Source organism: Photinus pyralis, unplaced genomic scaffold (genome assembly GCF_008802855.1).
Source record: "Photinus pyralis isolate 1611_PpyrPB1 unplaced genomic scaffold, Ppyr1.3 Ppyr1.4_LG8, whole genome shotgun sequence".
Classification (NCBI taxonomy): Eukaryota; Metazoa; Arthropoda; class Insecta; order Coleoptera; family Lampyridae; genus Photinus; species Photinus pyralis.
The window spans coordinates 6,080,457-6,098,379 of record NW_022170819.1 but is presented as its reverse complement, the minus strand read 5'-3'; the positions used below and the strand labels follow the sequence as shown (position 1 = coordinate 6,098,379).

At 36.4% G+C, this 17,923-nt stretch overlaps 1 protein-coding gene across 1 annotated transcript in view; it reads left to right on the top strand.

Moving 5' to 3' along the window:
• The window catches only part of LOC116177725, a 124,791-nt gene extending 107,761 nt beyond the window's left edge, over positions 1 to 17,030 (top strand). Inside the window, exons 6-7 of the mRNA XM_031496796.1 lie at positions 4,351 to 4,472; positions 16,896 to 17,030. The gene's annotated coding sequence lies outside the window, so the exon portion shown is untranslated. The remainder of the gene's footprint in view (positions 1 to 4,350; positions 4,473 to 16,895) is intronic.
• The last annotated feature ends 893 nt before the right edge of the window (positions 17,031 to 17,923 follow it).

Below are 17,923 nucleotides of genomic sequence, written 5' to 3'. Positions count from 1 at the left end.
ACGAGAAATTTTGCGCAAAATAAACACGTCTACAAAACGAAAGGATTAGAGACGAAAATAACGTTTGCATCATAATCACCTTTACACTTCGGGCCATGAATTTCATCCTACGCGAGACGTGTCAAAAAAACGGCAAAATTTTATCATTCTTGCGAATAAATTTCCCTCTAATAAACTGAGAGCGTAAAGGAACGAGTACAAAGAGGATTACGCTCATGTAATGGACCTAATCAAAGTCGACAAACATGAATTTACGGTTTTCGGTCGGTTCAATTTGTTAAAATCCGTGAGAATTCGCAAAAAAGTGTTGCAATAAAGATCATTATGTAACCGTTTACAATCTCGTTTGAATTGACCACCGAGGAGCTATGAATAACTGCGGTGATTAATACTGGAAGATGGACGTTTTTGTTCATCTTACTGTACAAGTAAGTGGACTTGAGCCGTTAAGAGTAATAAAAATGATACAAAGAGTGCAATTGATGAAAAACGGTCGTAAAATCTTTAATAATACAGAAAAACGATACTTGAGCCATACGCGACCGTGTAGTAAAGTATAGTGTAATGGTAAATTACGTAGATCTAGACGACAAAGTAAGCCTGTAATAAATTTCGGAATACTCTTCGAAATGAAGCAATCACCAACCGAGAAGTTAGCAACAAATTTGCGTGTTTAGTGACAGGTTTCCAATAATTTTTCAGCAAAAAATATGCATCAGTAACGTATCCTAACCTATAGTCACAGTGAACAATTTCGTTTTGAGTTTATTAGATTACATGTTATATAATAGGGTAGATTAAAGGAATTGTAAGACGTCCTGATCTAAATTCTGTCGCCCAATATGTTATAGGTTTGCATATTTTGGCATATTTATTGCTAACTTTACGCGAGTATCAGGTTTTATAGTGCTGCATAGTATAAAGACAAAGATATTAAAAAGTCTGGAAATGAGTGAAGTGATCTTTTCAAATTGCACTCAGGTTTCCTGATCTTCACCTCAAGTTCCTCTCACATTTAGTTTAACCTTTCCTTAATCGCCATCCATGTTCATCTTAAGCTGTTATCAAGTCCTCAGAAAATATTCTATAAGTTCATTTAAAATTTTTGTTAAGCTTCTATTAATTTTCTCTTTAATGCCCTCAAGCTTTATTCTATTTGTTCTTTAGGTTCCTCTGAAATTCTGTTCTCTAGTTGCTCTTATTTTCGTAATCTTCACCGTAAGTTTCTCTCACGTTTGTCCTAAACTTGATCCTAAGTTTTTATCACGTTCATGTTCCCCACAAATTCCGCTAATTTCCAATTTTCCGAGTTCTTCAAACGCCGCTTTCAAGTTCTTCCTGTTGATATGTTCGTTCCATTCTTTCTTTACTTTCTGCACCCAGTTATTAATATCTTCTATACGTCATGTCATGTGTGTGTCTTATATTTTCGCTTCTCTCTATGTTCAGCAGTGCTTTCCCAGCTATACTACGAAGGACCTTCATTTATGTAGTTTCTAGCAGTCTTCATGGTTCATTGGTTTTGGATGATTCTGGCCTAGGTTCTGCCATGTACGTCATGGTAGGCCTTATAGCAGTTTTATATATCCTTGAATTTGCTTCAATTCCTATGTTTTTGTTGCGGAATATTGTGTTATTTAGGCATCCTGCTACTTTTGTTACTCTTGTGACTTGTTCCCTTACCCCTGCTTCAGCATTACCACGAACTGATACCTATGACAGTCGTTGGAGACGTGTCTTCATTTTCGGCAATTAACACTGCGTCGTCAGCATAACATAATATATTAATTTCATTCTCTCCCATTTTATAGCCTTTCATTGTACGTACCCTCCTTATTAACTCGGAATCACCAACCATCAAATTAAAACGTGATAGGTTATTCGCGATTTCTATTAACGGGAGTGTGTAGTAATGACCATTACACGCTTCCTATTGTAAAATACGCAATACTTCAACATCAGATTAAAAGTGTACACATTGCAATTTTGCAACAAATGAAGCACATATTATTATTCTGTAGCGACATATCTTAAGACACAAATTTCAAAGGAGTTAACGCACAGTGTGATTATGCAACACATCACCACCATGTCCTGAAACGTCATCTCTTAACTTACACAACCTCAAATGATTTAAAATGTGCACACTGTAATAGCATTATATGACAATTTGGCCAATGTCTATGTACCCGTATATATGAGATTATAGGCCATTAAACGTTACAAAACACTTTCCGAAATTCCCATGGGAACGGGAACAGGAAACATCAGGATTTTATGTTTTACAGTCTAAAACATTTAGAACGTAGGTTATTTTGAAGGCGTTAAGGAGTGCGCCCAAAGAACTTCCCACGGGAACGGGTTGCAGGGTAGATTTCCCAAAGACGGTACGAAGTTCGCCGGGATTGCTAGTAGTTAAAAGTCCAGGAAATTAGAATTTTTCTTTAGCAATTTTTTTGCTGCCGAGCATGAATTCGGCCAATTATTCCATAATCCCTACAACAAATCGGTAGTGGGAGGGGGGTTAGTTCGGTCAATAAATGTACAAAATTTACGCCAATAGAAGTGGCGAGGGAAGTGGTTAACGAGATTCACTAAGAAAATGGTAAATTAAACATTAAAATAAAAAAATAGTGCACCCCCCTGTGGGTTCGGGGTTAGAATTGTCCCACGGTAGTCTCTGCCTGTCGTAAGAGGCGACTAAAAGAGATCCTTATAATGAAGTCGATAACAAAGTTTTACTTTTTTTAACCTTAAGGTAAAGAAATAGTGATAATCAGAGAGACTTTCATTAGTGGAACTTAATAAGAACTTCGCGGAGTGTGCTCAGGACCCTAGTTACGCAATTCTGTAAACAGAGGGATAATTTATTTATTATTTTACTTCATAAAGTAACCTACTGTTTACCACTTTTTCCTTGGAGGGAGTTATGATGTGGTTTTTTTTGGCCACAGGATGTATAATGTCGTTTTTCTTTTAATTTCACTGTATTGAGGAGATGCCTTAATTCTAGGAACTTTTTTTTAGTATTCATCAAAAACTCTGTAACGTGGAGAGCCCTCGTAACTTAAATTACAATTACAGAATTGTGTAGGTGTATATTTAAGTTCGGTTAATTCCGAGGTTAATTCCATATAACGATTTCTTATAGTTATACTGTTAGTACATTTTTCATTGAGGGAAAGTTATTGCGATGTGGTTTTTTGCTGGAACATGAACCAAGGAAAATCTTTGCGATGAATGTGCGCATGCGTAGGCTTCACAATATCAACTTTTTGGTGAATTAATGTATTTTCTTGAAATTTTAACCACAGATACTTAAAGGCAAACAAACATCGCGTATAGTAAAAATCAGATGTGCGCATGCGCAGCCTTTTTATTTATGGAGATACTGTTACACATTTTAACTAAAGACGCTTCTCGTAAAGGTAAACATATCGGATATTGTAAACATTAGTAGTGCGCATCCGCACAGTCACGTTATAGACATTTCTTAGACATTTTAACCATAGCTGCTTTTAATAAAGCATAGCCCACATAGCTTTGCGTGGAATGAATGGAAATGCGCTAAACTTACTCGCCTTAGGACGAAAACCTTTTTACTTGTTTCATTTACTGGGTTGAATGAGATCCCTTAATTATTATTTAAGTTAGAAATTCAGAGCTGTAATTCCGACCACGAAGGCGGTAATTTAATTTGATTTTTATTAGCATTTCTCACAGCAGTGGCGGAATGAATTGTTAATAAAAATCTCATCCAGCAGTCGTTTGTTTAACAATGGCGATTTTTTCTTCGTGTACGTATGATACTCGATAAAGATTTAAAAGTAAAGTTCACTTTGTGTTTCGTTCCGTGTCAAAAAGCGTAAGTCTATTTGAACAGTTCAGTCTGAACTATCGAGGGTGCTTAATAATAATTTTTGTCAGGCTATCTGAAGTGCCTACCTCAGTTTGCTCGAAGGCGCCCTAAACAAGAACTTTATCCCCCTTGTATAATGCAGTCGATATCGATAAAAGTAACATTGGAAATATAGATGGAAAAAGGGAAATTGCTCTCACAACTGCCTTCAATTTACAATCCACCTACACGCGTACGCTACAAAACTGAGTTACAATAAAATCTTGATCGCTCTCCAATTTAGAGGCGAAAAAAAACACGAAATTTATAACTTACCTACATCGTAAACTCACTTCCTGTATAAGTCAGGGTCAAATGTAACAACCCTTCGATCCCTCAAGTGTAGGAGGCTTAATTTTTACTTTTGACTCTTGCTCTTCGGGTTTAAAGCGATGACAAAACCCATATTTCTCCCCCGAAAGGCCATTACATTAATTCGCACTTAATTTCAGATTTGACGACGACAACCAGGTGATGCTGGGTAGTCCAGCCGGGCCTGGGGGAGCCTCCCAGAGGGGACTCTGGCCCTTAGCTCCCGCTCCAGCGCCCCCCATCTCCAGCTTTACGACCGACGGTAAGTTTTTTTCCGAATTTAAATTTAAGCAAAAATGTTTAGCGGCGGTAAGTAGATATTTTTAAATTAAAACGACCTGCTGGGGTGTGTTATTACTATGATTAAAGCTTTTTCAAGTTTAAACAAACAATCCTTTGTGTTTTTCGTTTTATGCTTATTTGTGAAGTAATTTAATGCAGTTTCGTAAAGGTGTGTATTTTTAGCGACGTCATCGTTCGGAAAAAAAGTGGATCTTTGTAATCAAGTTAGTCGCCTACGGGCTCTTCGTCTCCACCCCCTACCTTCTCGAGATAGCTAAGTGCAGAAATTACGTTATGCGTTGTCGGGGCAACTGTAATTCTTATATCCCCCAGTCAGCTTTATTAATGCGGGTGATCTCTGGGAATAAAAAGCGTTTCTATTTCGTGCAAGCAAAATCTACCGCAAAAGTGCAAACGTTTCCTTTTCCAATACCTGTCGATTCATGTTAATAAAGAAGTTCAATGGCAGTCGGGAAGCTGAGGTATACCAAAGAGTCATTATTAGTTTTACCGAATCTTCATAGTGGGAGCGGCCCGTGAAAACAAACGGCATTTCGTATTAAAATTGTGCCACTTGGAACACATGTTCCCTAGACCTATTGGAGTGATTTGAGTCGCAGAGCCGGAAGTTCCGTCCTTTAGGATTGAAAATGGCGCCAATTTTCAAAATTGAGGCGAATTTCAGGAAATATCTATTTTTAGAGCGATTTTTACGTTTAGGGTGACGTTTACGAGGTTTCCGAGGGTGAAAACGACAAAAACAATATCCGAAGCTAATTTCTGTGTGGGAAGCATGATTTTATGATATCTTTAACGTCCGACAGGATTCGAAAGTTTCTTGGAAAGTTTGACCGATTTTCGTGGTTGAGGTGGCGTTTTTGCGATTCTTTTGGGTGAAGATTACCAAAAAAGACCCATTAAAGACCTTTTTCGATATCCAAAGTAGGCATTTGCGCTCCTATTTGACAACGCAAACGTCATATTTTTCGAGGAATGTCAATAAAAAAACGCTCGCTCCCCAAATTATAAACTATAAATCAAATGTGCATTGCTCAGAGTACCCAATGACAACGAGTAATAGACATCTTTCATTTGGGCATAAGATTAAAATAATAATCCATATTTGAGTGAAAAATTTAAATTTATGGAAATGTGTGAACTGCTCGCTTGTAGAAAAAATCTTGTGTGTAATTCGAGCCCAAATTGATTGTTGATTTCAAGAGATTAGCGCGGAAAATGTCTCTTTCAATCGACAATATATCATTTTGCGCTCTTAATACACAAATAGCTATTTTTTATGAATTTTTAAGTATTTTGAATAAACAGGTCGAGGTAAACTAACTGCAAAGGTGAAACTTGTTCATCGAATTCGATTTTTAACTAAAAATTGTTGATTATTGAAACATATTTACAAGTAAAAAGTCATAACCATAAGTCATCAAAGGGGAATGCCTCATTGCTCAGATCTCCTGTTGCAGTCGAGATATAAAAAAATATTTAGTTAAGATCATTAAAAATAAAATCTGACAGTCATGTTTATAAAATAAGCATGTACATTTTTGCAGTGTTCTTAACAGTTAGACTGTAGGGTGCACGGAAGGCTGTTTCGCAAGTATGAAGAACTTATTGTCTCACAAGTTCACTAGCAGCCGCATTTCCTTAGGATTGTGAGCTCCTTTCATATTTACACCTATTTGATATAGTTTGGTTCCCAGCCCACTTTGCCTCGTGTCCATCCCCAGTTCTCCAGTTGACGGATGTGGAGGGCATTCAGAAGGATAGAAGCAGTGCCCCCACAACACATGACCTGCTTGATTGGGGACATGAACTGCAGTAATTTATTTTTGGTACAAAATAAATATTTTCCCATATTAGTAGTGGATTTCTCCTGTGCTTCGGGGTCATAGAGAACGGTAGTAAATTCTTCCAAAGTTTTAATTGTTTTTTTTTTGTTATTCCTCTTTGTGAATTGGAGAGTTCAAGTAAAGCTGGTGTCACGTCCGGGCGTTTCATCCAAGCCATAAACGGCTTCTTGTTTCCAATAGAATTGAAGCAGGGCATTGTGGCACAACCTGTGTACCAATGAAAGCCTCGTAGGGCTTGTGAATTTTATTCTCCAAGTGCTAATACAATCAAATGGGTCGCTATATATCGACGCTTGGCCCCAACACCTGACAGATATCCTTCTTTCAGTCCGAGTTCTTTCAGAAAAAAAAACAAATAATATATGACCATCAGAACCTCAGTATCTCAAGACTGGACGAGGATGTTCTGGGCTCCATGCTCCACCATATCTTTCGCATGGAGGATGATTCGTCCGTCCGCCTCTTCTTGCGTAACTTGTATCCCATTAAAAGGGAAAGCGTTCTCAATCGTAGGAAAATGCGGCTGCAAGTCAACTTGTGAGACCATGAGGTGCTCATGCTTACGAAACAGCCTTCCCTGCACCCTACAGAGTTCTAACTGGCAAGAACACTGTAAAAATCGCAGCCGAGTATGTACATGCTTATTACCTATAAACATGACTGTCAGCGTTTTATTTTTAATGATTTTAACTAGATATTTTTTATAGCTCGACTGCAACAGGAGATCTGAGCGATGATGAGGCATTCCCCTTTGATGACTGATGACTTTTTACTTGTAAATACGTTTCAATAATCAACAATTTTTAGTTAAAAACAGGATTCAATGAATAAGTTTCAGTTTTGCACTTAGTTAACCTCTATCTGTTTATTCAAAATACAAAAAATTTCATAAAAAAGGCCTTTAATGGGTCTTTTTTGGTAATCTTCACTCAAAAGAATCTCAGAAACGCCACCTCAACTACGAAAATCGGTCAAAACCTTTGAATCTTGTCGGACGTTAAAGATATCATACAATTGTCCTATACATGATAAATGAAACATGCTTCCCACACAGAAATTAGCTTTGGATATTATTTTTGTCATATTCACCGTCGGAAACCTCGTAAACGTCACCCCAAACGTAAAAATCGCTCTAAAAACATATATTTCCTGAAATTTTCAAAATTGGCGCCATTTTCAATCCTAAGGGACGGAACTTCCGGCTCTGCGACTCAAATCACTCCAATAGGTCTAGGGAACATGTGTGCCAAGTGGCACAATTTTAATCCGAAATGCCGAATAATACCAATATTTATCACGAGCCGCTCCCACTATTCAGACGTAATCAAACTTGCTCCTCGGAATATTCACACAGGCACTATCTAGTCTGAAAATACGCTCACGAAGGCTCAATCATATTCCTCCATTCAGGATCAGAAAAAAATTTAAAAATCAGCGTCATATTCAAATTTGACATCTTGCATTTGTTAGAGAGATTGTTTCCAATGTGATCATTTAACAACGAAAAGTATAAACCAAACTTGATATCGATTTTCCCACTTTCAGTTGATTTAATTTGATGTGAATTATTTTACGACACCTGAGCTACCGTCGAATCGGACAACCACATCAACGGTTCGTTCAGTACTGCTTTGATTTAAGGATGAAGTTTTTGGAAACGAAAAATTGTCCATAAAGAAATGTATAATATATTTGGGGTATTTTTGAAATCCTTTGGGCAAATCTATGAGATACTGATAGTCCAGGATGTAACTGTTTTCTGTTTTATTAACGATCGTATATGATTTTTTATTGCTGTCTGCCTATCTGTTTGTCCGTGTGCACGATACAAATTTCCTTAAGATCGCTGTTGTTTGTTTTTCAACTACGTAGTTGTGAAAATGATGGATCCGCGAAGATCTCGAGGATCGTTCAGTATTCAGTCATATCGGATTTATATTACTGTAACATTCAGTAAATGCAATACTGATCAAGTTACGGTCCATTAGAAATAGTTCATCGAGCCCAAAAATAGAAACGTTCAATGTTATAAATAACAGTCGGTAAGGTGTATAGAAACTATTTTAAAGAAAAATCTTTAAAATTGTCACCCTTATAGGCTTTTCAAAATTAAATTGCCTATTACAGATTCTAGAAGAGTCTTGGAGTCCTTGTAAATTTTCTTTTGTTACTTCGCCCAATGAAAATAAAATGTGAATCATCTCATCACGATATAATAAATTTGTGAAATTTGAATTCGTAAATAGATAAAAGAGATAACAAAAATGATTACTTAGCATAGAAAGTATTTGCTCCTATTAAAAATCACCCCTGAAAATTCGTTTACGAAAGGTCACCCTTAGACGCCCTCAAATAAATGCATCCCGAAATATTCGCTTTCCAGAAAACTCCACGCGTGCGCTACCGTAATATTCCCCACATAAATATGCGCCTCATAACAACTTCTCGTAGCGGAAAATTTGTCGCAATTCCCTCAAATACAGATTTTCTCCGAAAATTCTCTTACAAAAGCTCGCCCTTATTCACCTCCAAGAAAACTCACCACGTGCAAAATTCAAGCAAAATTTAATTTACCCTTTTTCCTGTCTAGGAGCTCCCTAAAAAATGTTCTCGCAATATTCTAGTCACATGCTTTTAGAAATTTTCTTCAGACCATCTTAGAAATATGCCTCGAAGTGTACCTAGGAAATTTTATCAGAGCCTATAATAAAATTTCCCCGTAGGCTGCTTTATTAAAGCGTCCTAGTACTATTGAAAAATCTTTACTGTATTTAAGAAGTGTCCTTTTAGAGATTCCTAGAAACAGCTCCAAAAAACATCTTATTGGAGGTTAGTTGCTAGAGAGAATCTTTTTTGAAAATATTCTTAGGAATTGCCTTAAAAAAAATCCCAAAGAAATAATTAATAAATAGTTCGCGAACCATACTTTTTCAGTGGTACTAAATTAAAGTATTGCTATACAAAATGAGTATAACATAATTGTTTAGAATGCCTTTAATTGCTTTCAAATTGACACTCCTACATTTCGAATTATGAGCACATCCTAGCAAAGTACTTTGCATAAAATCGTAGTAAGTATCGTCATAATTCTCAGAAGTTTTCGCGAAGGAAATTGGAAACTTTGAACACACCCAGCGTATTTATTTTAATATTTCCGCCTTTTGATGAGTGAATTACGACAATTATTCAAGTAAACATCGCCGCCGCTCTGCCGAAAAACTAGCACTTCGAAAAACCCAATTTTCCACTTATGGGTGAAATTTGTATTCGCGTTTCAAGGTGTACCCAACAAAAACCGAACTAGATTTATCGATTGCTGCCGTATAAATAATAAAACTCCAGGCTACAAATTCGGTTCTGTGTGTACGACGTATTCCACGGTCACTTAATCGAACGTGAGCCAGAGGATAATGGGTAATAAAAATAATTAAAGCTTTTAAAATTAAACAATGTTGTGGCGCTATCAGGAATTCTAAACACACCCGTACGGTATTTTACTTCTAAACCGTCCGCAATAATAAACCTGAACGCCGCGGGCGGTTTTTTAACGAGAAAATTCCTACGCCTCCCGCTGATGGTTTATGGAAAAGAAAATACGCCTCACGTTTTTGCTACTTTAACACGCTTAATGAAAGTAAACACACACACTTTTGCAAGTTACGTTCTGACATGACACCATCTAATTATAAACGTTGTGCGCCTTATGTTCTTGAAGGCGTCCGTTAGTCAGGGCATGATTTTGGGAATTAGCGATCCATTAAATGGTAAATTGAGGTTAATCGGAAATCAGAAGAGGGTTGCACCTGAGATTTCCGACGTGGGAAACCAAGCACCTTGACGGCGCTTGATTTTAAAACACAGCCCATTTTCCAACGTTGTATAATATGCTTATTACTGATAAAAACCTTAGATACGCCGAGTCTGTCCGTTTGTAGACATTTTAGTGGTATTCAATCAAATTATTATTATTATTATTAAAGATATTTATTATATTATTAAATATTTCTTGCACTTTAAAAGTTACAACGCTCGCAATGGAAAATTGCCACGTCACAGTCAAACAGGCATGTGACTATGACAAAAACTGACTAACTTTTTTAAACATCTTGCAACTATAACACAATTCTTTCAAATACGTCTTTCTTCAACATACTCCCACCATCGCTCCTCGATAAATCAGGGAAAGAAATGATCCTTTTTATCCAATTTATAGAGCCGTTCAAGAGGTCGCAGATACTGTCCTCTGCTTCCTTTTAGCATCTCAGTTACGATTCACATTGGCCAATTAGTACAACGCCTCCCACTGACACAACTCTGGCATTATTGGTTTTACCTTGGTGAACTCTTTTCGGAAACGATCCGTAAGCTCCTTTCTGCAGCGTTGCATGTTTTCTAATGCGCATTTACAGTTTCCCGTCCTTCCTGCTCCGCGTGACATATGAGAGTTTCGAATTATTCATAAAATACACGCGACGATCCCAAAACGGCTCGAACCAACTGTTTAACAATTCCAATCGGTTTCTCCCACCAATCACGACTCCATGGAGCTAGCGGGCTCGCAAACCTTCCACTTTATCCGTGAGATCACCGCATACCTTTGCACTTCTTTCCAGTTAACTGCTCTGACTAGATTACGACACCCAACAAATCCTAAAGCATTGCCCGAATATATTGTACTAGACCGTCTTCGTCTAGGTACCAGGCCCCGGTTGCTTTTATTGCCTGTGCTTTTAATTTAAGGATGATATCACGCAAAATGTAATAATTTCTAATTCAACTTCCGTTTTATTGGTTTCCATCATGACTTTTGACAAAAATAAAAAGAGGTTCCATACAGAACATGTCAAAACGCCTTCCAAATTCCTTGAAACAAAATGCATCAAGAACCACAGAGGAGAGGAATGTCCCACTGTCAGAAATAATCAGCTTTTTACTACAAGCGTTGAATGACATGACAAGTAGGTACATTTATTTTTAGCGCATTTTTGAAAAAAAAATACGCTATTATATTCGTTATGGCTGGCTGTCCGGCTTAGATCTCAGCAATTACAATAGCTAGAGACTTCAAATTACTAAAAGCTTTCTAGTATAGTGTAGATGTGCAGGCTTTAGTCTATTTTGAGTTGGATTACTCATGAGATAGATAATTTTAAACTTCGCTAATAAAATACTGATCGGTATTACCAAAAATCATTTAGTGATCTTTTACTTTTGAAATTGCATCGAAACAAGATCTATCGGGGTGGTAGTACTCTCCAATTTTACCATCCCTCTATGAGGAAGATAATGTGCTAAATTATGGATTTCTTCTTCGGGTACTTCTTCAATTATTCCATCATTCAACCAAGATTTGAAGACAGCATCATACTTTTATGACATGTTTTTTCTCTTGAATACGTTAGTACAGGATATTAAACATTTTTCAGCTATAAATCTATTGCTAGGTAGTGGAAGATGATCATCAAGCCTCGGTAAGTGGACTCCATATCTTCCGCTGGCTTCTTTCCTAATAATTTCTATAAAATGAGTTACAGCGGCCTTTTCTAGATCTTCTCTAGTTTTCGCTTCCACAAGATCTTGTATTCCAAGAGATTCTAGGTTTCAGAGATCAGTGATTAGGACATGATTAGACTACCAGGGTTGATGATTGTGTTTGAATTCGCATTTTTCTCATCAACACTCATCCGAGATTTGTCTCCATTGCCACAGAACCACTTCTAAGTTCATATTTTCGTCCCGTATACAACTTTCCCAACACGTTCCCACCGACGAGTAGGTACTTCTACTTCTTCATGATAACTTCCTGTGTCGGTGAGATAGGCATGAAAATTGTCCAGTTCTTGAACCCATGGACCATGAGTAATGGTATTAATACTTCTAGGCATTCTTTGTGAATCTGAGACGTCAAAATCAAAATACAGTCTTACATCAGAAATTTTAATCTTGTATTCTTTATGTTTTTTTGGTTGTGATTATACTCGTCCAAATAAAATTGGTGTATACTCTGTTCTTCGCCAATTGCAACCATTCCGATTTCTTTAGCTAATTTCTCCAGCTGTTTGGGGATATTTTTCTTATACTTATTTTATGAAATTGTTAACTGTTACTTTTTTCTGCCTTTTCATCTAACCCATAAAAATCCTTATCGCAGTCATTCTTTTCCGTTGACTTCTTTTTGCAGAAACTGTATGGGTTTTTCTAGATAATCTTCAATTGTTGTGTTGACGCCAGTGAAACGGTTACACTTCTATGCAACAAACACATCTTCGGGAAGCGTTGATTCCACCATCGAATACAAAACCGCTTGCACACTTATCAGCGATCACACCTAGGGATCCAAGAGCACGTAACGGAGAGGTAAGACGCACATAGATACGGAAAAATTAAGATTCTCTTTCTTCATTGCATTCTCCAACAAGAGTTTTAGAAGGTCTCTTACCAACATATCCGTTCGTCCAAAACTTTCACATAGACTGACAACGGCCAATTCATAATTTTCTTCCGTCAATGGATAACTATGAATTAATTCCTGAGCTTTTGAATCATCATTCATGTAAAGTACTGGAATTTGACGGTTGTAGCGATAATCTTGTCAGTGTGGACAATATTGTGACTAAAACTAACCATTCACGTGCTTCACCTCCAAACTTGGGTAACTGCAACTTAGCTAACCGATTGTGAGGTTGAGATGAAAGCCGATACTGTATTGACTGCTGTTTGATTTGACAATTTCAATATTCGGTTCGTTTTCCTCACAAGTTTCCCTGCGTTGCCACACATTCAACGTAATTCCTTTTCTTGGTCATTCAATGTCAGAGCCAATTGCTACAAAAATCCGTAATTCACCACTAATATCAATCACTTTGTGGATCCGTTACCTTGCAAATTAAATACTTGACGAGAGTTTACTGGGAGGAGGATATTCCGCGGCGAGTAATTTTGGATTTTTGGCGAATTTTACACCGTGGTCTTTGGGATTTAAAAATCAGCAGCTTTGAGCAACCTTCAAAATAAGTCGTGCCTTCCTTTTCGTAATGTAAGCGCGAACTAGTTCTCCATTGTAATGCATATCGAAACAATGTCTATATTGGGGATGAATGAGATCGGTGGACCGACTGATGTTTGCGTAGTCAAAGCACCAAATCGATATCTAAAGTTCCCGAAATAAAACGAAAAAGTCGTTGAGGGCGACATATATTAATGTTTTGGTGTTGGCAACTAAATAGTAACACGTGGAGTTCCATAAATTATTTATAAGCGTCCTGTTAAATATGTAGATTACATTTCGGCCGATATCCCGCATTTAGTTCGCTTTCGGAGATTCTCTCTCGGTTTGATTTAATAACGTTTATATAGATAATTGATATTCTTCGGTTGAACTTGTTTAAGCTCGAAAAGTCTCCGAGCTCTCATAAAACTTTTGTTACGTTAAAACATAAACAACCCTTGCAACATGTGTACGCGACTTTTACAACGTATCCATTACTCTTCCAAACTGTTTTATTTTACTGCCTCACTTTTCGAAAACATTTGGACACAATACGTTTCCGATAGTTGAATTTGCTGCATTTAGAAGTGATATCCACGTAACTGCGATTACAGCATCAATAAAATTGACTACCTCATATGTTAGAAACCAGAGTCCTATAAATAATTTTAATCAAATTCAGGGTTAATTTCGAAATTTTAAGGAAAATAGCCGTCCGCCAGTAACATTTTGGGAAAAAACGTTGTCAACGGCTTATTAGCACATACCTCCTTACAGTAAATTATTTAAGGTTCATTTTATGTAAATATGACATTTAATGTAGTAATTACGTATCCTGTTCACGTGTTTAACTTATTATGGTAAACACGCACGAAATTTTTTGTCTATTAGTACGCATGGAACCGAAACTAACCTTCACAAAATCATCACTTCATCATTGATAGTATCTACATTACTTAGTACTATTAATGAATTTGGGGAAAACTATTATTCCGTGTACTTTTATCTGCCGCCTTTGATGTCTTGCTACTTACAAATTACAGAGATTCAGTTTTAACATAAATAAATTCTTCTTTCAAACTTGAGAATGACAAAAATTATTCAAATTTGAAATATTCTAGACAAAGATCACGGTGGTACAAATCGTTTAAGGCGATTGAATTGCAAATTTTGTTTTAAAAAAATTAATTTTGCAAGTCCAAATTAATATACAAATTATATCATACCGAAATGTAGAATTATAAAATTAAATCATTTCCTGTCATATGATTTTGTCGGTAACGGTTCCTCGTGATACAGTTTAATTTTTTCTTCGTAAGAAATATTTTTGGAATCCAAAAGAATTTTGCTGTCAAATTTTGTAAAAATAGAGGTCTCTGAATAATGTAGTACATATAACTTTTAGTGGCCGGTTTTTTTCCATTCATTGGGGGATTGTATGTTTCGATATAGGAGCTGGGATACGAGGTGGGATATGTCGATATAGTCTCTAACTGTGCATAAAATGTCTACCCCGATTTCTACCCCTCGAGCTTTTGAAATCGCGGGTGTTTCACGACAGGGATCATAGGCAACTGTCTAAATCGATGTCAAATGAACTCTTCTCGATTTTCAAAGTACGTATTTTTTTTTAAAATAGCACTTCGCTCTTATTTTGCGAGGATTAAAATTTTTGGAGTGCATGAAATACATTTCTTTTTAATTTAATTATGTTTAAGAGGTCCCCAAGCAATCCTCTGAAGACAACGGTTAATTATTTGCCCTTACTTTGTAATTATACATTACGGGGATTGTAATTTTTAAAACGAATAACCCTCGGAATAAACTATTTTTGTTTCTTTATACTAGGTGTTACATATAAAGTATGTCAACAAAATTGGGTGGTGTAGGTGAGAATAATGGGTAGAAAAAAATATTGGACTATTTTTATGAGGGTACCTATACTTAATGATATATGTATAGTAATGGGCAAAGTCGGAAGAGTTATATATTTCCAACAGGATGGGGCATCGCCACACAACTTTTACAGCAGTGCTGTTTTGCGCCGTTTTTTGGAGATTGGTGGATAGGCACTAATTGACTAGTTCGCCTCGTTCACCAGTTTTAACCCCTCTGGATTTCTTTCATTGGGGTGTAAAATAGGAACCTTATACAACAATACAACGACTTCATAGATCACTTGGAATAATGTTCATTTATTGTTATGGAACTTTACTTAAATGACATTTTCAAAAATCCCATATCACCCGCAAATTGTTTTCTATTTTCAGCTTGTTGTTGGTAACACTGTGGCTCATCTTGGTTTCTTTCGTTGGTATTGATGCTCTTCATGATTCGCATTTTGGAAGGATCTATAGTTTCTAAATTACCGTAGAATTTCTTGGTCCTCTGATGCAAAACATCAATTTCGGCCCATAGTCGCTTTGGACGATGCGAGTTTCATGGACTTCTTCTGAATCCGTAAAAGCAGTCGTTACTTGTCGCCTAAAAGGATCTTGTCGTCCTTCTAGTACTTCACTAATCTCCAGGGTTTGCTACTTCTTCTTTGTATTGGCCCAATAATTCTTGACTTTTTGGATTTCGTTTCTTAACTTTTGTTACTCGTCGTCGACAACAGCCTCTTTTAAATCTCTTCCATTCTCTTCTCTAATCTGCTTTCACATACAACAGTGAAGCCTCCCTTAGTGTCCCTCTAAATAAGAAAAATGTTTTAAAATATCCCAAAAATTATTAAAATTCATTATATCGACTTAAATTTTTTGTTATTTTCAACTAACTACATGCATGCGAAATTAGATGATTGAGTAGTCTTTTTAGAAACTTCACTCGAAAATGTTATATTTTTGGAATTTTTTTTAATATGGTCTTGGTCTTGCTGGAAGTAGTGACGTAGTGAATTTTGCTAGATATTTTCGTGGAAATCAATGTGAATAGTGTTTTTCTTCGAATGGTTCAATTTACAACATTTTCAGGAAACCTCTTTTGTGGTGACGATCCATGGATGTCGAAATACGTTATTGTTGTAAGAAAACACTAACCCTCCCCCATAATACTATGCGATCAAAGAGTTGCTGTCGAGTTACCTTTGAAATGTTTGTTTACATGGGAAATCGTACTTAACGTGAACTTCCAAAGGCGAGTCGACAGCAATTCATTTTTGATGGCCCATTATTGTTTATTAGACAGACAAGAAAATACGGCTAACGTAAAGCAAAATGATCTTTCCGTAAAGCGACCAGTTCGGTAATTTGTCATCTCAACATAATGGATGAGGTTTAGTGTTTTCTTAAAACCGCCTGTGAAAATATTCTACAAATCTTTCCGGAAAAGTTATTAGAAAAGAAAATTCCAATAAATCAGTTTCAGGAGTTTCTGAAATTTTAGAGCTGAAAAATGGATACAAAACAATTATTTATTGTTTCAAATGAAAGGTTTATAAATACCAGCACGTACATATATGTAAATGCACCGGGCATTCCTGCAAATTAATTTAAAGTACTGCCTCCATTGCAATATACATAAATTATTAATTGAATTCTATTCTTTTTAGGGTTCGGTCGATATGGAGTTTACTCTTTGTTTCCTGGTGGTCCGAATCTAGGCGGTGCCATATACTCGCATGCAAGCACAATCGGGCGTTTTTCTTCCGGTGTTCCACCAACGGGGGCGCCATTTCATGCGACACATAAGGGTAAGTTAAAATAAAGTCGTGTAATTATCGTGCTTATCTGAAACGTTATAATTGATGTAGACGAGCTGCGCAATTGTTTTGCTAATTTTCGTTGCAATTCCTCTCGAAACAGTATCATTACTGTACATAATCATTATTTATGCAGTTAATTAAAAGTTTTAGAGAGAGTTTATTAATTACATTGTGTTCGTACAAAGACTTATTTTTCGTTTTTTTGGACGACCTGAACAAATTGAATTTGTCTCTAGTCCCGGAAAGAAATAAGATTTTTCTTTGTGGCCTGTTTATTTCTACGATTTTCATCTTTTCATACTTATACGCGACTTGAATAGAAATTAAAACATAATGTAATTAATAAATGCCCATAACTAATAAATGTGTTTTATGGCAATGGGGATGTTAAATTTTAACAACCTCGATAGTAGGTCTTGAATCTTGGGACCTTTGCCAAGCTTGGGATACTTCCTTGAATCCTAAAAATCTTGGCGGTCATTAGATTAGAATGTAAGGCCTCCTGGGATTATTCGGAAATCTGGAAACTTTGAAAATGTTATTAGTGAATGTCGTATTTATTTTGGAATTATTAAAACGCTTTCGAATTTTTATATAATTTTGAAAATCTTAGGAACTGTTTTATTGATTAATATTGGTAGTATTCGTCCTAATCCTATCATTTTATTGGAATGCAGAGGAGGATTCAACCTTATCGGTCCTTTCTTTAATATATGCCAGCATTGTCGACGCATTGACGACTTTCTTCGTAAGATACTTCCTATTCATTCACGAAAACAACTTTTTATATAATTTATAATAGGTTTTACTAAATTTGCATTGGCAGTTGTGTTTGGTTCATTTATCTGGAGAATTTGTTTGTTTGACTGGAATGG